This window comes from Cebus imitator, unplaced genomic scaffold (assembly GCF_001604975.1).
Source record: "Cebus imitator isolate Cc_AM_T3 unplaced genomic scaffold, Cebus_imitator-1.0 Scaffold122, whole genome shotgun sequence".
Taxonomy (NCBI): Eukaryota; Metazoa; Chordata; class Mammalia; order Primates; family Cebidae; genus Cebus; species Cebus imitator.
The window spans coordinates 3,356,587-3,374,772 of NW_016107437.1; the positions used below are offsets into that span (position 1 = coordinate 3,356,587).

Below are 18,186 nucleotides of genomic sequence, written 5' to 3' on the forward strand. Positions count from 1 at the left end.
TTTAATAGAGACGGGGTTTCACCATGTTGACCAGGATGGTCTCGATCTCTTGACCTCGTGATCCACCCGCCTCGGCCTCCCAAAGTGCTGGGATTACAGGCTTGAGCCACCGCGCCCAGCTGGTTTTGTATTTTTAAAAGCATGCCGGGTGCATTAACCTGCCTAGTTAATGCAACAGTAATCTCTGGAGCTTGGGCCTGAGCATCAGTATTTTTTTTTAAGTTCCTCAGGTGATGCTAAGGTGCATCCAAAGTTGAGAAGCTCTGCTTTCAAAAGGCTGCAGCAAATTCTGGTGCTAGAGTCAGATCTGAGTCTGAGGCATCAGCCCTGCCTCCTCTTGTGAGACTCAGGCCCAAATGTTTTCTCTGAGTTTTCGTTTCCATTTCCATGCGACAGGAAACAAGTGCCACCCCTCTTTCACTGGGAACTTCTGGAAGGGAGCAGCTGACAAGAAATAATCCTTTCCTGGCTGCTTCATGCACATAACCAGGGCCTGCTTCCATAGCACACGGTTGTCAGAGTCAAACTTCGGCTTCCCCATCTCGGTTCTGCCGCTTAGTGGCTGGGGATACAGACCAGGTAGATGACTCTGAGCCTCTGTCTGCTCCTCTGTAAGGTGGAGATTGCTATTCCCAACCATACTGAGCTGCCATGAGGACCCAGTGCGACCCCTCAGCCAGGCTGTGCCCAGCACAGTGAGAGCAGCTCCTGCTGGTCCATGTCTCTAGAAATGGTGGCGAGTCTGGGCTCAGATGGGAAGGGTTTTGGGGCCACTGAATCTCTGTCTCAGCCACTCAGCTGTGCCGTCACGGTGAAAGTGCAACCATGGATGATCCAGAAGTGCCTGAGGCTACTTAATCTACAAATTCTGCAGAAAGGGAAAGAGTGGCAGATGAGGCAGGGGAGGGCCCTGGAGTCCAACATCCGTCACCACACCCCAGCTCTGCCTCCTAGGGACTTCTAAGCCTGGGCCAATTAGCTTCCGTGCATCAGTTTCCTCATCTGGAAGAGGAGGTGATAACGGAACGTCCCCCCTGGCTTCTGTGAGGGTTTGATGGGCCAGTACCTGTAAGACAGCAAGGACGGTGCCTGGCTCAGAGCAGGGGTGAGGACATGGTCAGTTTTCTGGCTCAAGTGCTGGAGTGAAATACCTTGGTCCATCATATCACCATCAGTCCTCAGGAATCTTGCTCAAAAATAGGCCTTCATTCATCAGTGATGTCTCCGGCACTGGCACAGAGGCCAGCCAACTTGCTGCCCTCATGGAGTTTACATTCTCATGGGGGTGACTGACAGAGCAAAAACCAAATTGCTTTCAAGTTGGGTCTCACCAAACAAATCGAATGACTGCAGTGGGAGACACAGGCCATGAAGGGCATTTACAAGGTCGGGGGTGAAAGAGGTGTAGACAGGGAGACTGGTAAGAGACATGGTATCTCCAGTGAAGTCACTTGAGCTAAGACGTGAATTCATCTCAGCTCTGAGATTTGAGTCATCCCAAGGAGGGAGCAGCCAGCAGTGTGAGGCCGTGACCTGCCGCAGGAGGGGTGTAGCAAGTGGCAGATGGCCGGGCGTGGGCAGGTGTGGACACGGGGACAGGACAGAGGCGAGGACAGCAGGCAGCATGTGAGAGGCTGAAATCAGGAGAGTGGGATATGACCAGCTTCAAGAGGCTGTGGACACTAAGTAGAGATGGTAACTCCCGCAACACTGACCTCCATGTAGTTCAGGCTTGGCCCGGGGTTTGCAGGCTGGGGAGGTGCTGGGCATCTGGCTCAGAGCTCTGGGGTCAGTGCACAGCTGCAGTTATTTCCAGAAGCCGTGCTAGCAGATGGGGAGTTGGAATTCTGGGTGGGGGGAGATTATACGAGATCACTGCCACCTAGGGCCACCCGTGCAGGCCTATGGAGGAAGGTGAGAAATGAGTGGCTAACCAACCCTGGGAAATTGCTGGAGGAGACATAGAGAAGGCAAGCCCGTCTGCTCAGAGCTTGCGAGATGTGCTCACGGATTGAACTTTTAAGTAGTTCGGGTTACTGAAAACCGAGTCTGACACATTCCAACCTGCTGAGCCTGGTGGAGACCAGCTCAGACTAGCCCCAGCTGCTTAGACCAGGCAGTGCTGGTGCACACCTGCCATCACAGTGCAGGAAGAGGGGCCCAGCAGGGTGTTCTAGGGGGATCTCTAAGCAGGAGTTGTGGGGTCTTTTGCAGGATGCTTTGTTCTTTTTTGTTTTTGAGATAGAGTCTCACCCTGTCATCCAGGCTGGAGTGCAGTGGCATGAGCTTGGCTCAGTGCAACCTCTGCCTCCCAGGGTTCAAGGGATTCTCCTGCCTCAGCCTCCCAAATAGCTGGGATTACAGGCGTGCACCACCATACCCAGCTAATGTTTGTAGTTTTAGTAGAGACGGGGTTTTGCCATGTTGCCCAGGCTGGTCTCAAACTCCTGACCTCAAGTGGTCCTCCTACCTTGGCCTCCCAAAGTGCTGGTATTACAGGTCTGAGCCACTGTGCCCAGCCAGAATGCTTTCTTCTTTACCGTGTTTGTAATCAGATGAGCAGTGTGTGGAAAAGTTGTGGCTAAAGCTATGAACGATGAGCGTGTATGGAATGAAACATGAATGTCGCCCTTGGCTGCGTCCTCGTCTCTGCCTGTTGTTGCGTCTGTATACACGTGGGTACTTGCTTCATGTGAGGTTTCAGTTTTAACTGAAATGGGACCGGATGTGTCTTGTTCGGTAGCTTTTCACTTAATCGTGTCCTGCAGGTGTCCCCATGTCCCTATAGTGGGTGTGTGTCGCACTGCTTCTGCACCCCTGCTGTCCCGGGTCCTTGGGTCCCGCACATGGGCATAGGGCTATTTCCACGCTTCGTCCTCAGAAGGACGCTGCCCTCAACATCCTCAGACGCATCTTTGTGAACTTGTCCAACAATTTCGTATAGGAGACACTGAGACATGGAGCTCCCAAGTTAGAGGAGGGGACACACACACACACCCCTGCCTCGGTTTTCTGAGGTTTCACCGGTTTGTGCCGTGTGAGCGCCATTCCTTAGAATCTTCGCCAGTGCCTAGTAAGAGCCATCGTTGAGTGTTTTTCAGTTTGCATTTTCCTGTTACCCTTAAAGATCAGTGTATTCGAATGTCCCCGATAGAATACACTTATTCCAGACATTTGTATTGAGCACCTGCTGTGTTCCACTCCCGGTGGCAGGGTGGTCGGGGAAGAGGACAAAGATACATCAGCAAGTCATGCAGAACAGGCGGTGCAGGGGAGGTAGGGTGGGGCCTCTGGAGAAAGTGACGGAGGAGGCGAGGGGTCTTCCAGCCGTAGCGCCTTTCTTTCTTGCAACGGGGTGCAGGAGTGTTCCTGCCTGGTGCCACCCAGGAACCTTGAGGGTGGCTGGAGTGGTGGGGAGGGGGGAAGGAAGTGGAAAGGTGAAAGGCCTGATCAGGGAGGATCTCAGAGAGCATAGGAAGGCTTATTCTCCTAGAAAGGCCTGATGCAGGAGTGATCAGATCTGGCCTGGCATCAGCTGAGTCGCTCAGGTGAGGCATGGAGCCTGGGCTGTAGGCAGCAGATGGGTATGGGGAGGGTTGGAGGTGAGAGATGAGGGTGCCCAGACCCAGGGTATGACCTCCCAGAGAGCAGGGACGCTGTCTGCTCCGTTCCTTTTGTAGCCCTGGTACTACTTGGCACGTGGAAGTGTCACAAATGTTGCTGGCATTACTGAAAAACACATTGGTCAGCCTTTCTCCCATGAGGCACGCGCTGCCTTTCCCTGTGTGTCTGCTGGGCTGCCGGCCCCTCTGGTTGCTCTTTGGGATCCCCTCCCACACTCGGGGCGTTTCCCTAGCTGCCATCTCCCAGGCCATTTTTCACTGCAGGGAGTCACAGCCCTCAGTCTCAACCCTTATATATTTTTGCATGTGGTATCAGGTCTGTTTACATCACACCGATTTGTAACGCCACCTGTGTGGTATCAGTTTTCAAATGTATTTTATTAATTTTTTGCTCACTTGTCCTCTGGACTCATGCCGTGTCACCACAGCACTATCAGGCTTAGAGGGTACTTTTGTTATTAACGGACTTGTAAAAGTAACAGAATCTCTACTTCCACTGAGAGAGGCGAGTATGGATTATCACTCCTATTATCTGAAAGTGATCCTTGGAGAGGTTAAATAGCTTTGTCATCACCACACTCCCGGATGTTGCCAAGTCTGAAATCCACGCCAGGGCAAAGCGAGTTTGGTGTCCTGGCGTCACACCCCATCTCCCTGTCTAAGCTGGCAAATGCAAGGTGCCGTGAGGCCAGCGGGGAGCAGTCCACTGTGACTTCTCTCACCAGGTTGAGTGCACTGATGTCATTCTAGGCACTGGGGATATGGGGGGCAAGACGACACTTTAGATGGTGACAGATCCTGTGAAGAAACTCCAAGGGACTGATGCAGTGGTGTGTGACTAGAGGGGACTTTTGGATGAAGGCTGATCACTCAAGGAGGAGTTGGGACATTGCCAGCAGTCTCGTACCTGGAGGAAGTGACCATGGAATTGCAGCCCTGGCAAAAGCATTTACATTCATTCTGAACGCAGCGGGAAGCCATGGGAGGTTTTGTCTGATGAGTGAATGACGTAGCTTTGCATGAATGTAGAGGAAGCCGGGAGACTGCTTGGGAATGAGCCCTACTGGTCTAGGTGAGACGGGCAGTGTGTGGGTTTAGGAGACACAGCAGAGATGTAAGTGGAGGTAGTAGTGAACATGTGTCTGCAGGCAGAAGCCAGAGGCCACTGGGCATTGATGGATTTGGTATGTGATGTGAAGAAAAGGAGAAGGCAAGGTCCCTAGACTTCTGGTTCGAACAGTGGAGGCGGCAGTTGCCCCCTTTCTTGAGTATGGAAGCCCAGAGGAGGAACACAAGTTTGATGGGGAAAAAACAGAATTTCATTTTTTTTTTATTTTTTTGAGCTAGGGTCTCGATCTGTGGTCCAGCCTGGAATGTGGTGGCGTGATCTTGGCTCACTACAGCCTCTGCCTCCCAGCTCAAGCAGTCCTCCCACCTTGGCCTCCTGAGTAGCTGGACTGCAGGCACATGCCACGACATCTAATTTTTGTATTTTTTTTTTTATGTGATGGAGTCTCACTCTGCGACCCAGGCTGGCCCCAAGCCATCACCTGCCTCAGCCTCCCCAAATGCTGGGATTAGAGGCATGCATCACTGGAACTGGCCAGAATTTCTGTTTTGGCCATGTTCAAGGTAGGGATACTTATTAGACATCCAGAAACACCAAAATTGGCACTGGATACGTGGGCTCTGGAGCTCCAGAGGAAAGCAGGGCCGACATGTGAATTTGGGAAGCTTTGCCGTTTTGGATCTACAGAAAGCCATCTGACTGGGCGAGAGCACACCGGGAGTGCAGGCAGCAGAGACCTGGGACCCTCCACCATTTAGTGGCAAAGCAGTCCTCAGAGAGATGGGAGGAATGTCACAAGAGGGTGGAGATGCTGAATGGTCGAGAAAATACAAATAGAACAAGCCACCGTTGGCTTTTCTTTGAGTTGGAGTTTTGTCTTGTCACCCAGGCTGGAGCTCGGTGGCGTGATCTCGGCCCAGTGCAACTTCCACCTCCCAGATTTTAGCGATTCTTCTTCCTCAGCCTCCTGAATAGCTGGGATTACAGGCGCCCACCACCACGCCCAGTTAATTTTTGTATTTTTAGTAGAGACAGGGTTTCACCGTGTTGGCCAGGCTGGTCTCCTGAGCTCAAGTGATTCGCCTGCCTCAGCTTCCCAAAGTGCTGGCATTACCGGTGTGAGCCACTGCGCCCAGCCCCACCAAGGGCTTTGACAACACAGCAGTCATTGGTGACCTTCCTGAGAGTTTTAAAAGTGGAGTAATGGGGTTAAGGTGAGGGGAAGAAGTCAACTGCTGCCTACCAGTCTGTTAAGAAGTTCTCCTGAGATGGGGGATGGAGAACTCAGTGCTGGCCAGAGGGACTGGGAGGCCAAGGGAGAGAGGGTGCCATCAGAGGTGAGGCCATGGGAGAGGGGAGCTATGGAGTTGCAGAGCCAAGTCCTGGAGGGAGCCACTGGGGAATGGCCTGATGGAGGGGTGGGCCTTCCCCAGGAGCAGCAGAGGGAGGCTCTATGCTGATGCCTTCTGAGTGAATGGTGTCAGAAGACAGAATTACAGAAAATCTAGATATAGACTCCACTGGCTTTTGTGATTGATGAATGGAGGCAGCCTCCATTGTACAAAATAGGATGAGAGTTCCCACTGGGCAATGGCAGAACAGTAGGTTTGAGAGGTGGGGGCAAGAAAGGAAGACAAGAGAAAAACAGTCAATCAGTTAGACATCAGGTTACCTCAGGTGACTTTTTTTGTTAAGAGTTAAACAGAGGGGCCTCCTTCTTCTGCTGTCTCAGGTAGACTGCAGTTGCCTGTGTGTGGGCCTTCCTTAAAGTTGTAGTTTAATTAGGTGGCATTGGGCTTGAGTGATTCCAGTTTGGTTTTGTCCACTGGGACAGAGCACCGGACCAGCAGTGCCAAATACAGTCACACATCACCTCATGACGGGATACATTCTGGGAGGTGGGTCGTTAGGTGATTGTGGTAGTGTGTGAACATCACACAGTGTGCCTACACAAACCTGTACAGCACATTCCTGTAACCCAGGGGTATTTGTGTATCTAGAAGTGTGGTAAGAAGTGCAGAGTGGCCCACCTGCGCAGGGCCCTGCCCGTGACTGGAGCCTGCAGGACTGGAAGTGGTTCTGGCTGAGCAGTGAGGGGAGGTGAAGGCCCAGGATGCCGCAGGCACTACTGTGGACTTCACAGATAAGGGACCCCTAGGCAATACTGAATTTAAAAGAGATTTTCCTTTAATAATTCGCCTTTGCTTATAACTTTTGTACTTTATAAAGTTTTTAAACTTCTTGACTTTCATAATAACACTTAGATACAATATCCCTACTCTGAGTTTTTTTCTGCCTTTAATTTTTTGAGGTGGAGTCTTGCTCTGTCACCCAGGCTGGAGTGCATTGACACAGTCTTGGCTCACTGAAACCTCTGAGTTCAAGCAGTCCTTCTGCCTCAGCCTCCCAAGTAGCTGGGATTATATGAACACACCACCACGCCTAACCAATTTTTCTATTTTCAGTAGAGACAGGCTCATGGCTCTACTGAAAGCACAAAAATTGGTTGGGCGTGCTGGCGTGTATCAATGAGCCTGTATCACTCTTCCTTACCGTGTTGGCCAGGCTATGTTGAACTCCTGACCTCAAATGATCCGCCCTTGGCCTCCCAAAGTGCTAGGATTACAGGTATGAGCCACCGCGCCTGGCCCTAAAATCTTCAGTGACTGTCAGTGCAGTGGGCCTGTTGACACCAGCATCACCTCAGACACAGTAGTGCGGTACACTGTGACGTCACTAGGCAACAGGCATTTTTCAGCTCCATCAGGATCTTACGGGATTATCATGATACAAGCAGTCTGTTGTTGACCAGAACATCATCAATGGGACACATGACCACAGCCATTTCAGAAAGTGGAGGAGGGGCCGTACAGGGAACTGGAGGACTCTCTCAAGTCCTCAGGGCAGGCTGCCTGTGTTTTTCATTCACTGCTTGCCTTATCTGTCTTCCTGAGGGTCTTCTACTTACGTTTCTGGCCAGAGTTTGTTGGGGTGGGTGCTGTGGTGGGGAGAGCACTGCCAGGGAGGTGGCCAGGATTCCAACAGAGATAGGATGTGCTCTGAGCATCCCATGCAAAGTGGGGACAAGGGGGACTGAGAATACAAGAGGAGCAGGATTCAGGGAGAATCCTTTCCATCTTCAGAAAATTAGGTTTAGGGGGGATTCAGGGAGAATCTTTTCCATCCTTGGAAAATTGGGTGTAATGCATCTTTTAGTTTTTAGTAAGCACAGTTTATACCAGCAGAACCATCCTGCAGCCCCACTTCAGCCCCGCCTAGAAGATGATATATGAGGCCCTCTGAAATGTCAGCCCAAGTGAACCCAAGATACTCACTTTAGGTAACCAGGGACTACCAACACAGGCCGTCAGCATGACGGTTGTTGATAATGATCAGAATTTTTCCCCGGGTGATCTTTTAGCCTTGAAATGGTGAAAGCTGATGTCTGTGAAAGCACTGGTAGACTGTTGTATGAACTTAAGCCATCCTGGAAACATTAGGCACACTGCATCTTTAGTTTTTAATGAGCATTGCTTACCCTGGGGATGCTCACAGTGCCACGCCTCTCAGTACCCTGCCCCCGGTGGATCAGTCTGTGCCCCAGCTGCTCCCACAGTCCAGGCCCCAAGCTCAAAAGAAATCCATTCTCTATCCTCCCATCCTACTGGGCATTGTGCCTGGGATCTGAATCCAACCCCATCCCGGTTCTGACCTCAGTATCTTTCTACTGGGGGCTGCGGCAGCCTCAGCACAAGGTGCCCTGGCCCAGGCTTGTCTTTGTCCCTAAGGGTGATCTTCAGACGTTGTACATCTGGAGTGGTGTATCCACCTGATGGGGCTCCCTAGGGACAGGTCTGCAGTTGCCAAGATCCACCACAGGGCCCTAGGCAGCCCATTGGCAGACAATGTGCCCAATTTGCTTTGGGCTCTGAATGCATTGACTTGTCTGATCTCATAGGTGGTTGATACGGAAGGATCGTCATTATGGGGGAAAGGGAGAAGAGACTCCCTTGAGGCAGGTTACAACTGCAGGGTCTTCCCAGAAGCCTCGAGGTCTACTGCTCCGTCCTCTGCCACTTAGCCCAGGATGAGCAGTAATCAGATGGGGCTTGGGTCCCTGCTGTGTCACATAGGCCTGAGGTGTCCGACCCCTGGACTGGTACGGACCACAGCCTGTTAGGAACCAGGGCACACCGTGGGTGAGCAAAGCTTGGGCTGTGTTGACAGCCGCTCCCCATCGTTCTCATTACGGCCTGAGTGCCGCCTCTTGTCAGATCAGCAGCATTAGATCCCTGTTATGAGCTATGCATGTGAGGGATCTAGACTGCACACTTCTTATGAGAATCTAATGCCTGATGATCTGTCACTGTCTCCCATCACCACCAGAAGGGACAGTCTAGTTGCAGGAAAACAAGCTCAGGGCTCCCAGTGATTCTACATTGTGGTGAGTTGTGTAGTTGTTTTTTATGGCAATGTAGTAACAGAATAGAGTAAATGTAATGCACTTGAATCGTCTGAACACCACCCTCCTCCCCCAGTTGGTGGAAAAATTGTCTCCTACAGAACTGGTCCCTGGTGCCAAAAAGGTTGGGGACTGCCGCCTCACGACATTGGACAGGGCCCTGTACCCCTGTAAGCCACATTCTGCTTCTCCAGCATTGGCCGGGGGTGAGGGGCCAATAACTTCTGGAGCTTCTTGTCTCCCATGGTGACAACAACAAGAAACAGTGATGCCCAGCCAGTCGGTGAGCCCCACTGCACCTTCGTCCTTACCATGTTCCAGGCCGTTTTCACCATTATCTGTGGCATTCCAAGACCAGAATGCTCTGACTTAAAAGAATACCAACTTTCAAAGCAACTTTCCTTTCATTTTGGAAGTCTGACAATAACTAGAAGGCTACCTACTACTGTCCTAACGGTAGCTATCCACAAAGGGTAGGTTGACAAGCTGTTTCAGTTCTGTTCTTTTTTTCAAACAACGAGCCTGTATCACTCTTTTTTTTTTTAAGACGTTTCTCTGCATTCTTACTGCTTCCCTTTTCACTATTTGTGCTTGTAGAAGACCAGCCTGAAGCTTAAAAATATCAGGAACCTAGCAGCAATGTCACAGCGTTACTGAAAGCACACTCAAAAGATCTTGAAACAATGCTGGCCTTACCAAAGGGGGTTGCATTCATCTGGTGGCAGGTCATGTCCTCAGCGTTTTGAGTTCATGTCCCAAAAGCCACAGTGTCTGTCCTGTGTCATCCCTGTCACTGCCCAAGTCTTCTGGGTTCTTCCCTAGGAGTCCCATGTACCCCTTGCTTTTCTAGGCATGCCTGTCATGGCCTCCACATTCCGGATCATTTCTGTTTATGGTTGAAACCTTGCTCTCTGTCCATCCCTATGTCTCATAAAGCAGCCAACAGCAGCTGCCTTGTCACATACCCACTTGCGCCCCCGCCTAACTGCAGCTTCTTGGGGCCTCAGATGGGAGGCATTTGCGTCTAGTCATGCACTCTGGGCTCAGATGGCACATTCAAGACCAGCCTCTGCTCCTCATTAGCTATTGGATTTACCCTCCCTCCTGTAGTTTCCACACCTGTAAAGTTACAATGGTAATTACAGCATCTCCTTCCCATGGCCGGCATGAGCATGGTAGAATTTGTGTTATTCCTTCAGCTCAAGACTTGACAAGCAGTGGCTTCTTTAATCCTCTCAGAATAATTAGGTGCCTTGTGGTGTTGGGATCCAAACAGAACCACCCCAGAGCTGCCTTCAGGGAACGCTTGGTACTGCCAGAGCCATTTCTGGGTCACTTGTGGATAGTTGAAGTCTTGGAGACCCACTTCAAACCAAGAGGCAGGAGACAGATGCCTTGGTCGATGCCAGCAGAGTGCAGGGAGTGCACTGTGGTACTGGATCTTCACAGGGCACCCGCCACGCAGTCCTGAGACCCAGGTGTGGCCTAGAAACGAACTCAGAGGCTTTTCAGCCTGGTGCGCTCTGGTAACACCCAGCGTGACCCTCACGGCCACGCAATGCAGAAGACAGGGCAAGGCCACTCCCTCCCACTCCACAGATCCGAGGGTTTTAAGATGCAGGGAGCATATTCTCTGTGATTTCCATGTCTTGGAGACAGAACTTGAGTTTTTAAACTCGTATATGCAGAGACTCAGCAGGGAGCTGGGTAGTGGAGGACTGCGTCCACATCCCTGCCGCACACACAGCTCACTCCTAGCTGGGTTGCGGGGCTCCAGCTCGGCTGCAGGCTTGGCCTGTGTGAGGCCATGCTGCAAGCTCCAAAGGCAGCTCCTAGCAAATGGAATATTGACCAGCTCGCCAAATCCAGATCATAGGTGAAGCAAAATGAAAAGATAATCTCTCCTCACAGCCATTTTTACTGATGAGCAGTTGACGCCCTCGGATCAATTTCACCTGCATGCTGGTGACAGGGCAGCATGCAATGCCCCCCAGAGGCTTATTTAAAAAGAACAGCCACCCTTGGGGCCCTCAGCCACAGACCCCTTCGCCCCCACCCTCCAGTGCCAGGGTAGTTGCCAGGAGTAGGGAGGATGGAGACGGAGTGAGTTTCTGAAACTAACCCCAAATGCGTGAGTGAGAAACACTCATGGCCTGCCACCGCTGCTCACATCCCTCTCCCACTACAGGAGGGGAGGGGAACCATGGGGATGCGTGTGCTGTCTCCTTGGTGACAGCTGCATCCCAGTTCTTTTCTCCAGTTGCCTTACAGGTGACCTCAGAGCCAGGTGCAGCCCTGGAGAAGTGATGTCCCCAGAGAGTTTTCCAGCTTGGTGACAGTGGGCCCTGCAGCCCAGGAGGCCAGCACTTTGTGGATTTGGGGACAGAATCCTCTGTGCCATTTCCTTCCCCTGTTTTCTGCCCAGTAGTTTGGACTACATTTCCAAGGCCATCCTCTCCCTCTGTGACCCCAAAATGGCTCTGGCAATACCAGCTCTGTGGAATAGGACCGAGGTCTGACCGGAGCACAGGGTTCGCGGAGGAGGAGTGAACCCTGCTGGAGGCAGCCAAAGCCAAGTTCAGAAGCGAAGGCAGAGGACATTCACTGAGCGGCACCCCTGCGGGCCGTGCTCCATCCCAGCACTAAGTGTGATCCTTGGCTTTGTCTCAAACCTGCAGGGCACATCCTGTGATTTCCTCCTTCATGTATTTTTACTTGCACCATTTTTTAAAACAGCTCAAGATGATACAGATGACACTCCATACCCTTGCATTTAAAGTGCACCCGGCTTAGTAGTTTTACTTTGATCGCCCCTTCACAGGCAGAGAATCTGAGTCCCAGAGAGGAGCATCGTGACCGGCCCAGGTCCCCCGCTGGTGAATGACATGGTCGGGAGTCATCCAAGTCTTTGTCCCCAGGGTGCTGCTTTCTACCCAGACACAGAGAAAAAGGTCACTGGCTCCTGGGTGCTTCAGGCTATCAGGCTTTTCCCTGAGGGGCTCTTTCATGCTGGAAAAGTCTACATACTGCCTTCTTTGAGTCAAGTGTGAGATGGAGGCTTACCGTGCTGCCATTTCTCATTTTTAGGGCATAGTCCGTGAGTTTCGACACAGGCGTGGTATCCTGTATCCACTACCCTCAAGATATGGAACAGCTCCTTTACCCCCCACCAAATTCCCTAGTATTCCTCTAGAGTCAGCCCCTGATCTGTTCTTTGTCCTCATAGTTTTGCCTTTTCCAAAGTGGCCTATGAATGGACTCAGATGTGGCATCCTGCCAGAAACTGGCAGAGTAAGAAGCAAACGTTCACCCAATAGAAGGGGTGGTGCCTAACAAAAGCTTTTTAAATTCTTCAGTGGGCCTTTAAAACCATGTTTATGAATATTGTTACAAAGGCCATGGTAACCTAAAAATAAAGGTACTGAAAGAGCAATCTAGAATGTTATATAGGAGATGCACAGGGAACATACAGCACAGATGATGATCAAACGGAGCCAGGGAAAGTTGACGACACATCTTCATCTCAGCTCCAGATGGGTGACTCTGGGCCTCGGGGATGTTACTTCCCATAAGTAAGATGCCGGGATTCTGAGGATCACACCCTGAAAGTGGCCTCCTCCTCATCACTGACCCCCCAGGTATCAGAGGAGCATGAGGATCTGGATCCAGGGCTCGGAAAGTCAACCTGAAGGAGTGGCCGTTACCCTGAGCACAGCATTATCGTCATGTTGCTATTTCTTTCACCCATGAGGCGAAATTGATGGGGACATACCTGGTGGTATGTCCTTCGCTGGTAAATTTAGCGACCTAATAGGGTAACATAACTGGCTCAAGGAATAGGGCCGGTAATGGGGAGAACACTCCCCAAATCTAACGGATGTTGGGGCATCTCGCACCACTGGCTGAGGTATGTGCACCCTTGGGTGGTGGCTTAGTTTAGCCTCCATGTCTCTTATGACCTGTTCTGGCCACTTGAGGGTAGAAACTAAGTCTTTACTCTTGAATTCCCAAGAGCCCATGATGGGCTTTGGCCCCAGCTAAGAGGAGACATGAAGAATGTCAGAGATGACACTCTGACTTTTTACAGAATGGTCACCATCTCCCCACCCTTGTTCCGACCTGGTTTAAGTCTGGAACAGCCACCCATTTGCTCACTGCCTTTTCTTTCTTCAGGCTGTCTGTAAATATCCGTGCTGAATGCCCCTCTCTCCCCATCTCTTGTAGCCCTTTGGGACCAGGCAGCCTAAGACCCGCGCCACCTAGAGGATGGGCTTTTCAGAGAAGGTTCCCTCTGCTCCCTCCAGCCCCATTCCCCCAGGTTAGATAGATGTAGGGAGTTTGGGAAGTCTGCTGTCTTTTGCGAGTTTGTAAGATCTTTGTGAAAGCCTCCGTGGCTGGGTATGTGGTTTATGCCTGTGGGAGGCCGAAGTGAGAGGATCATTTGAGGCCAGGAGTTTGAGATCATCCTGGGTAACATAGTGAGACCCCATCTCTAAACAAGAAATAAAGAGGAAAAAAAAAGTCTTTACCCATTTCCTTTGGTGTATTAGAAAAGTTCCTATGAATTTGCTGGCCAGACTTCACGGGTGCCTCTTCCCTTCTTATTTCAGGATGTCAGAAGAGCCAAATCTATTTCTAATCATCACCAACCCCATAAATCTGTATTGAATGATACACAATTGACACTATCATCCTCATTTCATAGATAAGAAAACTGTTTCTGGGGAGGGGAGTATGGCTCCTTCTCCAAGGTCTTGTAGTGTCTAACAGAAGGAACCCAGGTTTTCTGACTGACTATGGAGCTAAGGCCTTCGGCAATCCATTCTCATGGCTAAGCTAGAGCATTTCCTGCCATCCAGACCCCCCTTTTTCTTGTTTACAAAACTACAACAGGTCTAGCCCCAGCATCCACAAGAGTCCCTGCTGGGCAGCAGCAACATACCGCGTCCACACATTCCTCTCCTGCCTAGGCCGCAGAGCTGCGAGCCCACTTTCTTGCAAAAATGCAGTCAGGCCACACAAGTGACAGTTTGCTTCTTGGTGGCCTGGTTTCTATTGGTGGAGCTAGCTAAGAAACAGTGCTGTCACTGCAGAACTCTCGGTGGTGCACGCGGCAGAAGCCGGCAGCTAACGGGCCATGAGGGATGAGAATTTCATTGCGAGGATGGTGTCAGGAGGAGGCCTCTGCAGCACGGACTGGAGAGAGCCTTGGTTAAAAGAAACAAATCAGTGGCTCTTATTTAAGGCCGTCATTATAAACACGAGGCTTTTCGGCTTCCCTGGAAAGTGCATAACTACAGCCCATGTCTCTACCGCCGGATTTCGGTCCTGGAGGAAGCATGGCACTGGCCTCATCTCTCCCCTGGAGGGAACGGGTCTGGTAAGCATGTGGGGTCTCCTTCCCTTCTCATTGGCCCTGTCTCTTCTTCCATCCCCAGCAGCCCCGCTCCCGCTTCCTTCCCCAGTTTTCACACTCGCAGGCCCACCCATCCCACGCCTTCAGATCCTGTTAGTTAGCCAGACAGCATTACCAGTGTTAAGCTGTTCTCGACCTACAAAGATGGTGGTTGCAAGAGGTTCAGCCTCACATATGCCAGCGGTACTGTCCGCTCAAGCTCACCATGCTCAGCAGAACCCAGAACTGGGTTTCCCGGCTGTCATGCACTCACCAAAGCCCCTGCTCCAGCCAGATTTCTGCAGGCGTTCTCCTCTCAACTTGTCCCAAATAAAGCCCATCCTCCTGTGGCCTGGCCTGCCCGTTCTCATCCTGGGTTCTCAGGAGTCAGAGCAGCCCTGCCTCCAGCCCACCTGGGTGCCCCGTCTCACCACCCACCAAGCCTGAGTCCCGAGACGTGGCTCTGCCTATCGCCACTGCTCCACAGGGCCTTAAGGATTGAGCCGTCCACATGCCACGCAAGGTCACTGTCGCACCTTCAACTACAGCAGCCAACACACACTGGGAGTCTCCGGGTGCCAGGCATGGCCATGTGACAGACACAGCCCCGTGACTGCTCAGTGCACGCCCCGAGCTAACCCTGCCTTCCAGGAAGAGGAAGGAGCTGGGCCTGGTCTGCCTGGCTGTAAGTCCTCCCCTCCCCAAGGGCCTGCACCTTCACCCACGCTCATCTTCACATCTAGAGGGCGCTTTGCACAGCGACCCTCAGCTCACTCCTGCTCACCCTCCTCTAGGAAGCCCTCTGTGCCCTGCTCAGAACAACCCGGGCTCCCCCTCACTGGGGTGTCCACTGCACTCCACCACAGCGATCTGTCCAGTGTCTGCCCTCCCCATCCCCACCGAGACTGTGGCTCTCCAAGCCCAAGACCACTTCTGCACCCCTCTGTGCCCAGCATGGTGTCTGGGGACACAGCTCATGTGAGTTTGAATGTTCGCTGCTGCCCAGTCATCGTCACTTCCACACATTTGATCCACATGATGCTTAAAACCACCCCAACCTGTATTCTCTCCAGGGCTCAGGGAGGGCAGGCATTTGCCTACAGGAACACAGCTAGGTGGGGGCTTGCAGTAGCCCTAAAATGCACCACAGCCCTAGGATGTGCACACAGTAGTCATCCCCAAATGACAGACAAGGAAACCAAGGCTCAGACAGCATGGGCCACAGCAGGACTGAACACAGGCATTTGCCTCGGAGTCCCGCCCTCTCTCCACCCTGCACGGCAGGTGCTGTTTGCTAAAAAAGCATCCTGGCCCCACCATCTGCTACCTGTCTTCTCACACCTACAAGGCACTGGCTTCTCCCAGCCCCTCTCAGAGCCTGTTACCTCCAAGGCCCCACCCCAGGCTCTGGTCGTTGCAGGCTAAGGAGTGGCTGTTCCACCCCAGATCTGAACAGCATGATGGGAGGGAGTTGTGAGGGCATTGGTTGAAACTGACATTTACATCCAAGCTTTCCTGTATGTTTCTAATAATCCATCCCCTACACTGTGAACAAAGATCTCCTTCCAGCATCTTCGACCCATCCTCTCAGGAGTGTTCAGAATAAACAGACTTTTGGTAAGGCAGGTCGTCTTATGAAGGAAGAGAGAGGCGTGTTTGCTTTGGACCTACAGCCAGATGCCCACCCCAAGGAGGAATGGGTGGCACACACCAGGCTGGACGGGCTCAGAGACGATTCAGGGCAGATGTTTATTTTCCATCCACGCACAGAACGCAAAGCACAACCTGACGTATAGGAGGAGAAGGCAATCATTAAAAGAGGTCTTCAATTTGTTAGCTTATCAGGGTGTCAGTTCCAATTGGAAGCAAGACGCCTCTTGCACACTGGCTACATCCCTGAAAGGTGCAACGCAAACCAGATCATCGTAAAGAGAATCACTCCTGAGACGCATGAAGACACTGAGCTATTTCAGGGAAACCTGCACGGACCTCTCTAGGGGAATGATTTGTTTATAAACACAAGTCTCTCCTTAACTCATCTGGTTTGTGAAACTGGGCTTGGAGACAGCTGGAGGTGAATGATCCTGATCTGAGACTTACTAGGTGTCCCTGTTCCTCACTGAACCACAGATAGGGCGGAACTAGCTGTGGATGGGGTCCTGTCTTCCTTCTCAGGGTCTAGGGGGCCCAGAGCTCACATCCAGAAAGCGACAACATGACAGAGGCCCTCAGGATGCAGGAGCAAACATAGATCTTATTAGGTTTCTGTTTTGTTTTAAAGCATTTTATCCCAGTGAGATATTTATTGTAGTCGATTTTTCTTATTTCTATTTTCTAACATCTGTAATCTTACCACTTAGAGATCATTCTTTTTTTTCCTGAGACAGAGTTTCATTCTTGTCACCCAGGCTGGAGTGCAGTCCACACGATCTTGGCCCATTACAGCCGCCACCTCCCGGGTTCAAGCAATTCTCCTGCCTCAGCCACCCAAATAGCTGCGGTTACAGGCGTCCACCACCACGCCCAGCTAATTTATTGTATTTTTAATAAAGATGGGGTTTTCGCCATGTTGGGCAGACGGGTCTTAAGCTCCTGACCTCAGGTGATCCTCCCGCTTCAACCTCCCAAAGTGCAGGGATTACAGGTGTGAGCCCCTGCTCCCAGCCAAGATCATTCTCAGTGACCAACTGCTGAGTCCTGTTGATGTTTACTTCCTAGCCAAATAGCCCATGGTAGACAGAGTAACAACAACATTCCCAGCCCCAGAATTTACGTGTCCCTTATGTGGCAAAGGGAACTTTATAGACATGATTAAATTAAGGACTGGCCAGGCACACTGGTTCACATCTGCAATCCCAGCACTTTCAGAAGCTAAGCAGGAAGATCACTTGTGCCTAGGAATTTGAGACCAGCCTGGGCAATACAGTGAGACCCCATCTCTACAAAAAATGTTTAAAAATTAGCCAGCCATGGTGGCTAGGACCTATAGTCCCAGCTGCTCAGGAGGCTGAGTGCAGAGGAGCACTTGAGCCCAGGAGGCGGAGGCTGCAGTGAGCTATGATTGTACCATTGCACTCTAACTTGGGCAACAGAGTTAAGAATCTGTCACAAAAAAATACAATTTAATTTTTTTTAATGTGACCGCATCACAGGATTCCCTGCTGAGCACCCTCCAGCAGGCACCCTTCACTCTCAGGGTGCAGCCTCCCCGGCCTCTACCCTGTCCCCTCAAGTGTGGTGAGGGCCTCCCAACCCAGACCCGTCCCCTGGGCACCACACATACAGTGCTGCTGTGTGCTGCTTCAGAACCGGGATCAGTGTCCCCTCTTAGTGGCATCTTCTGGTTTTTCTGTTCCTGGCTCTTTTGCACAATACCACACCAAACAGCCTTACAACTAGACCCTGGGTCCTGAGGCCTTTCTTAGGATCAATTCCACAGCAAGCCCTGGTCCTGTGCTTCTACACCTCTTGTGTGACTTCACATGCAGCGTTCTCCAGAGTCATGACTGACAACTGTACCTTTGCTGGAAGATCAGTGAAAATGTGGGGAAGAAAGCCACGCCTACAACATGCTTTCATAGCCTTAATATGCAGACCCGAATGGTGGTAAAGCTAGCTCAGACTCACAGCCAAGCTT

General features: G+C 51.5%; 1 protein-coding gene and 1 long non-coding RNA gene across 5 annotated transcripts in view; one reads left to right on the top strand and one right to left on the bottom strand.

Annotated features, from left to right (window-relative positions):
- Positions 1–18,186, top strand: part of SNX29 (sorting nexin 29) — a 589,908-nt gene that overhangs the window by 570,458 nt on the left and 1,264 nt on the right. The window lies entirely within an intron of this gene.
- Positions 1–18,186, bottom strand: part of LOC119472890 — an 85,286-nt gene that overhangs the window by 17,893 nt on the left and 49,207 nt on the right. The gene's annotated exons all lie outside the window — the stretch shown is intronic.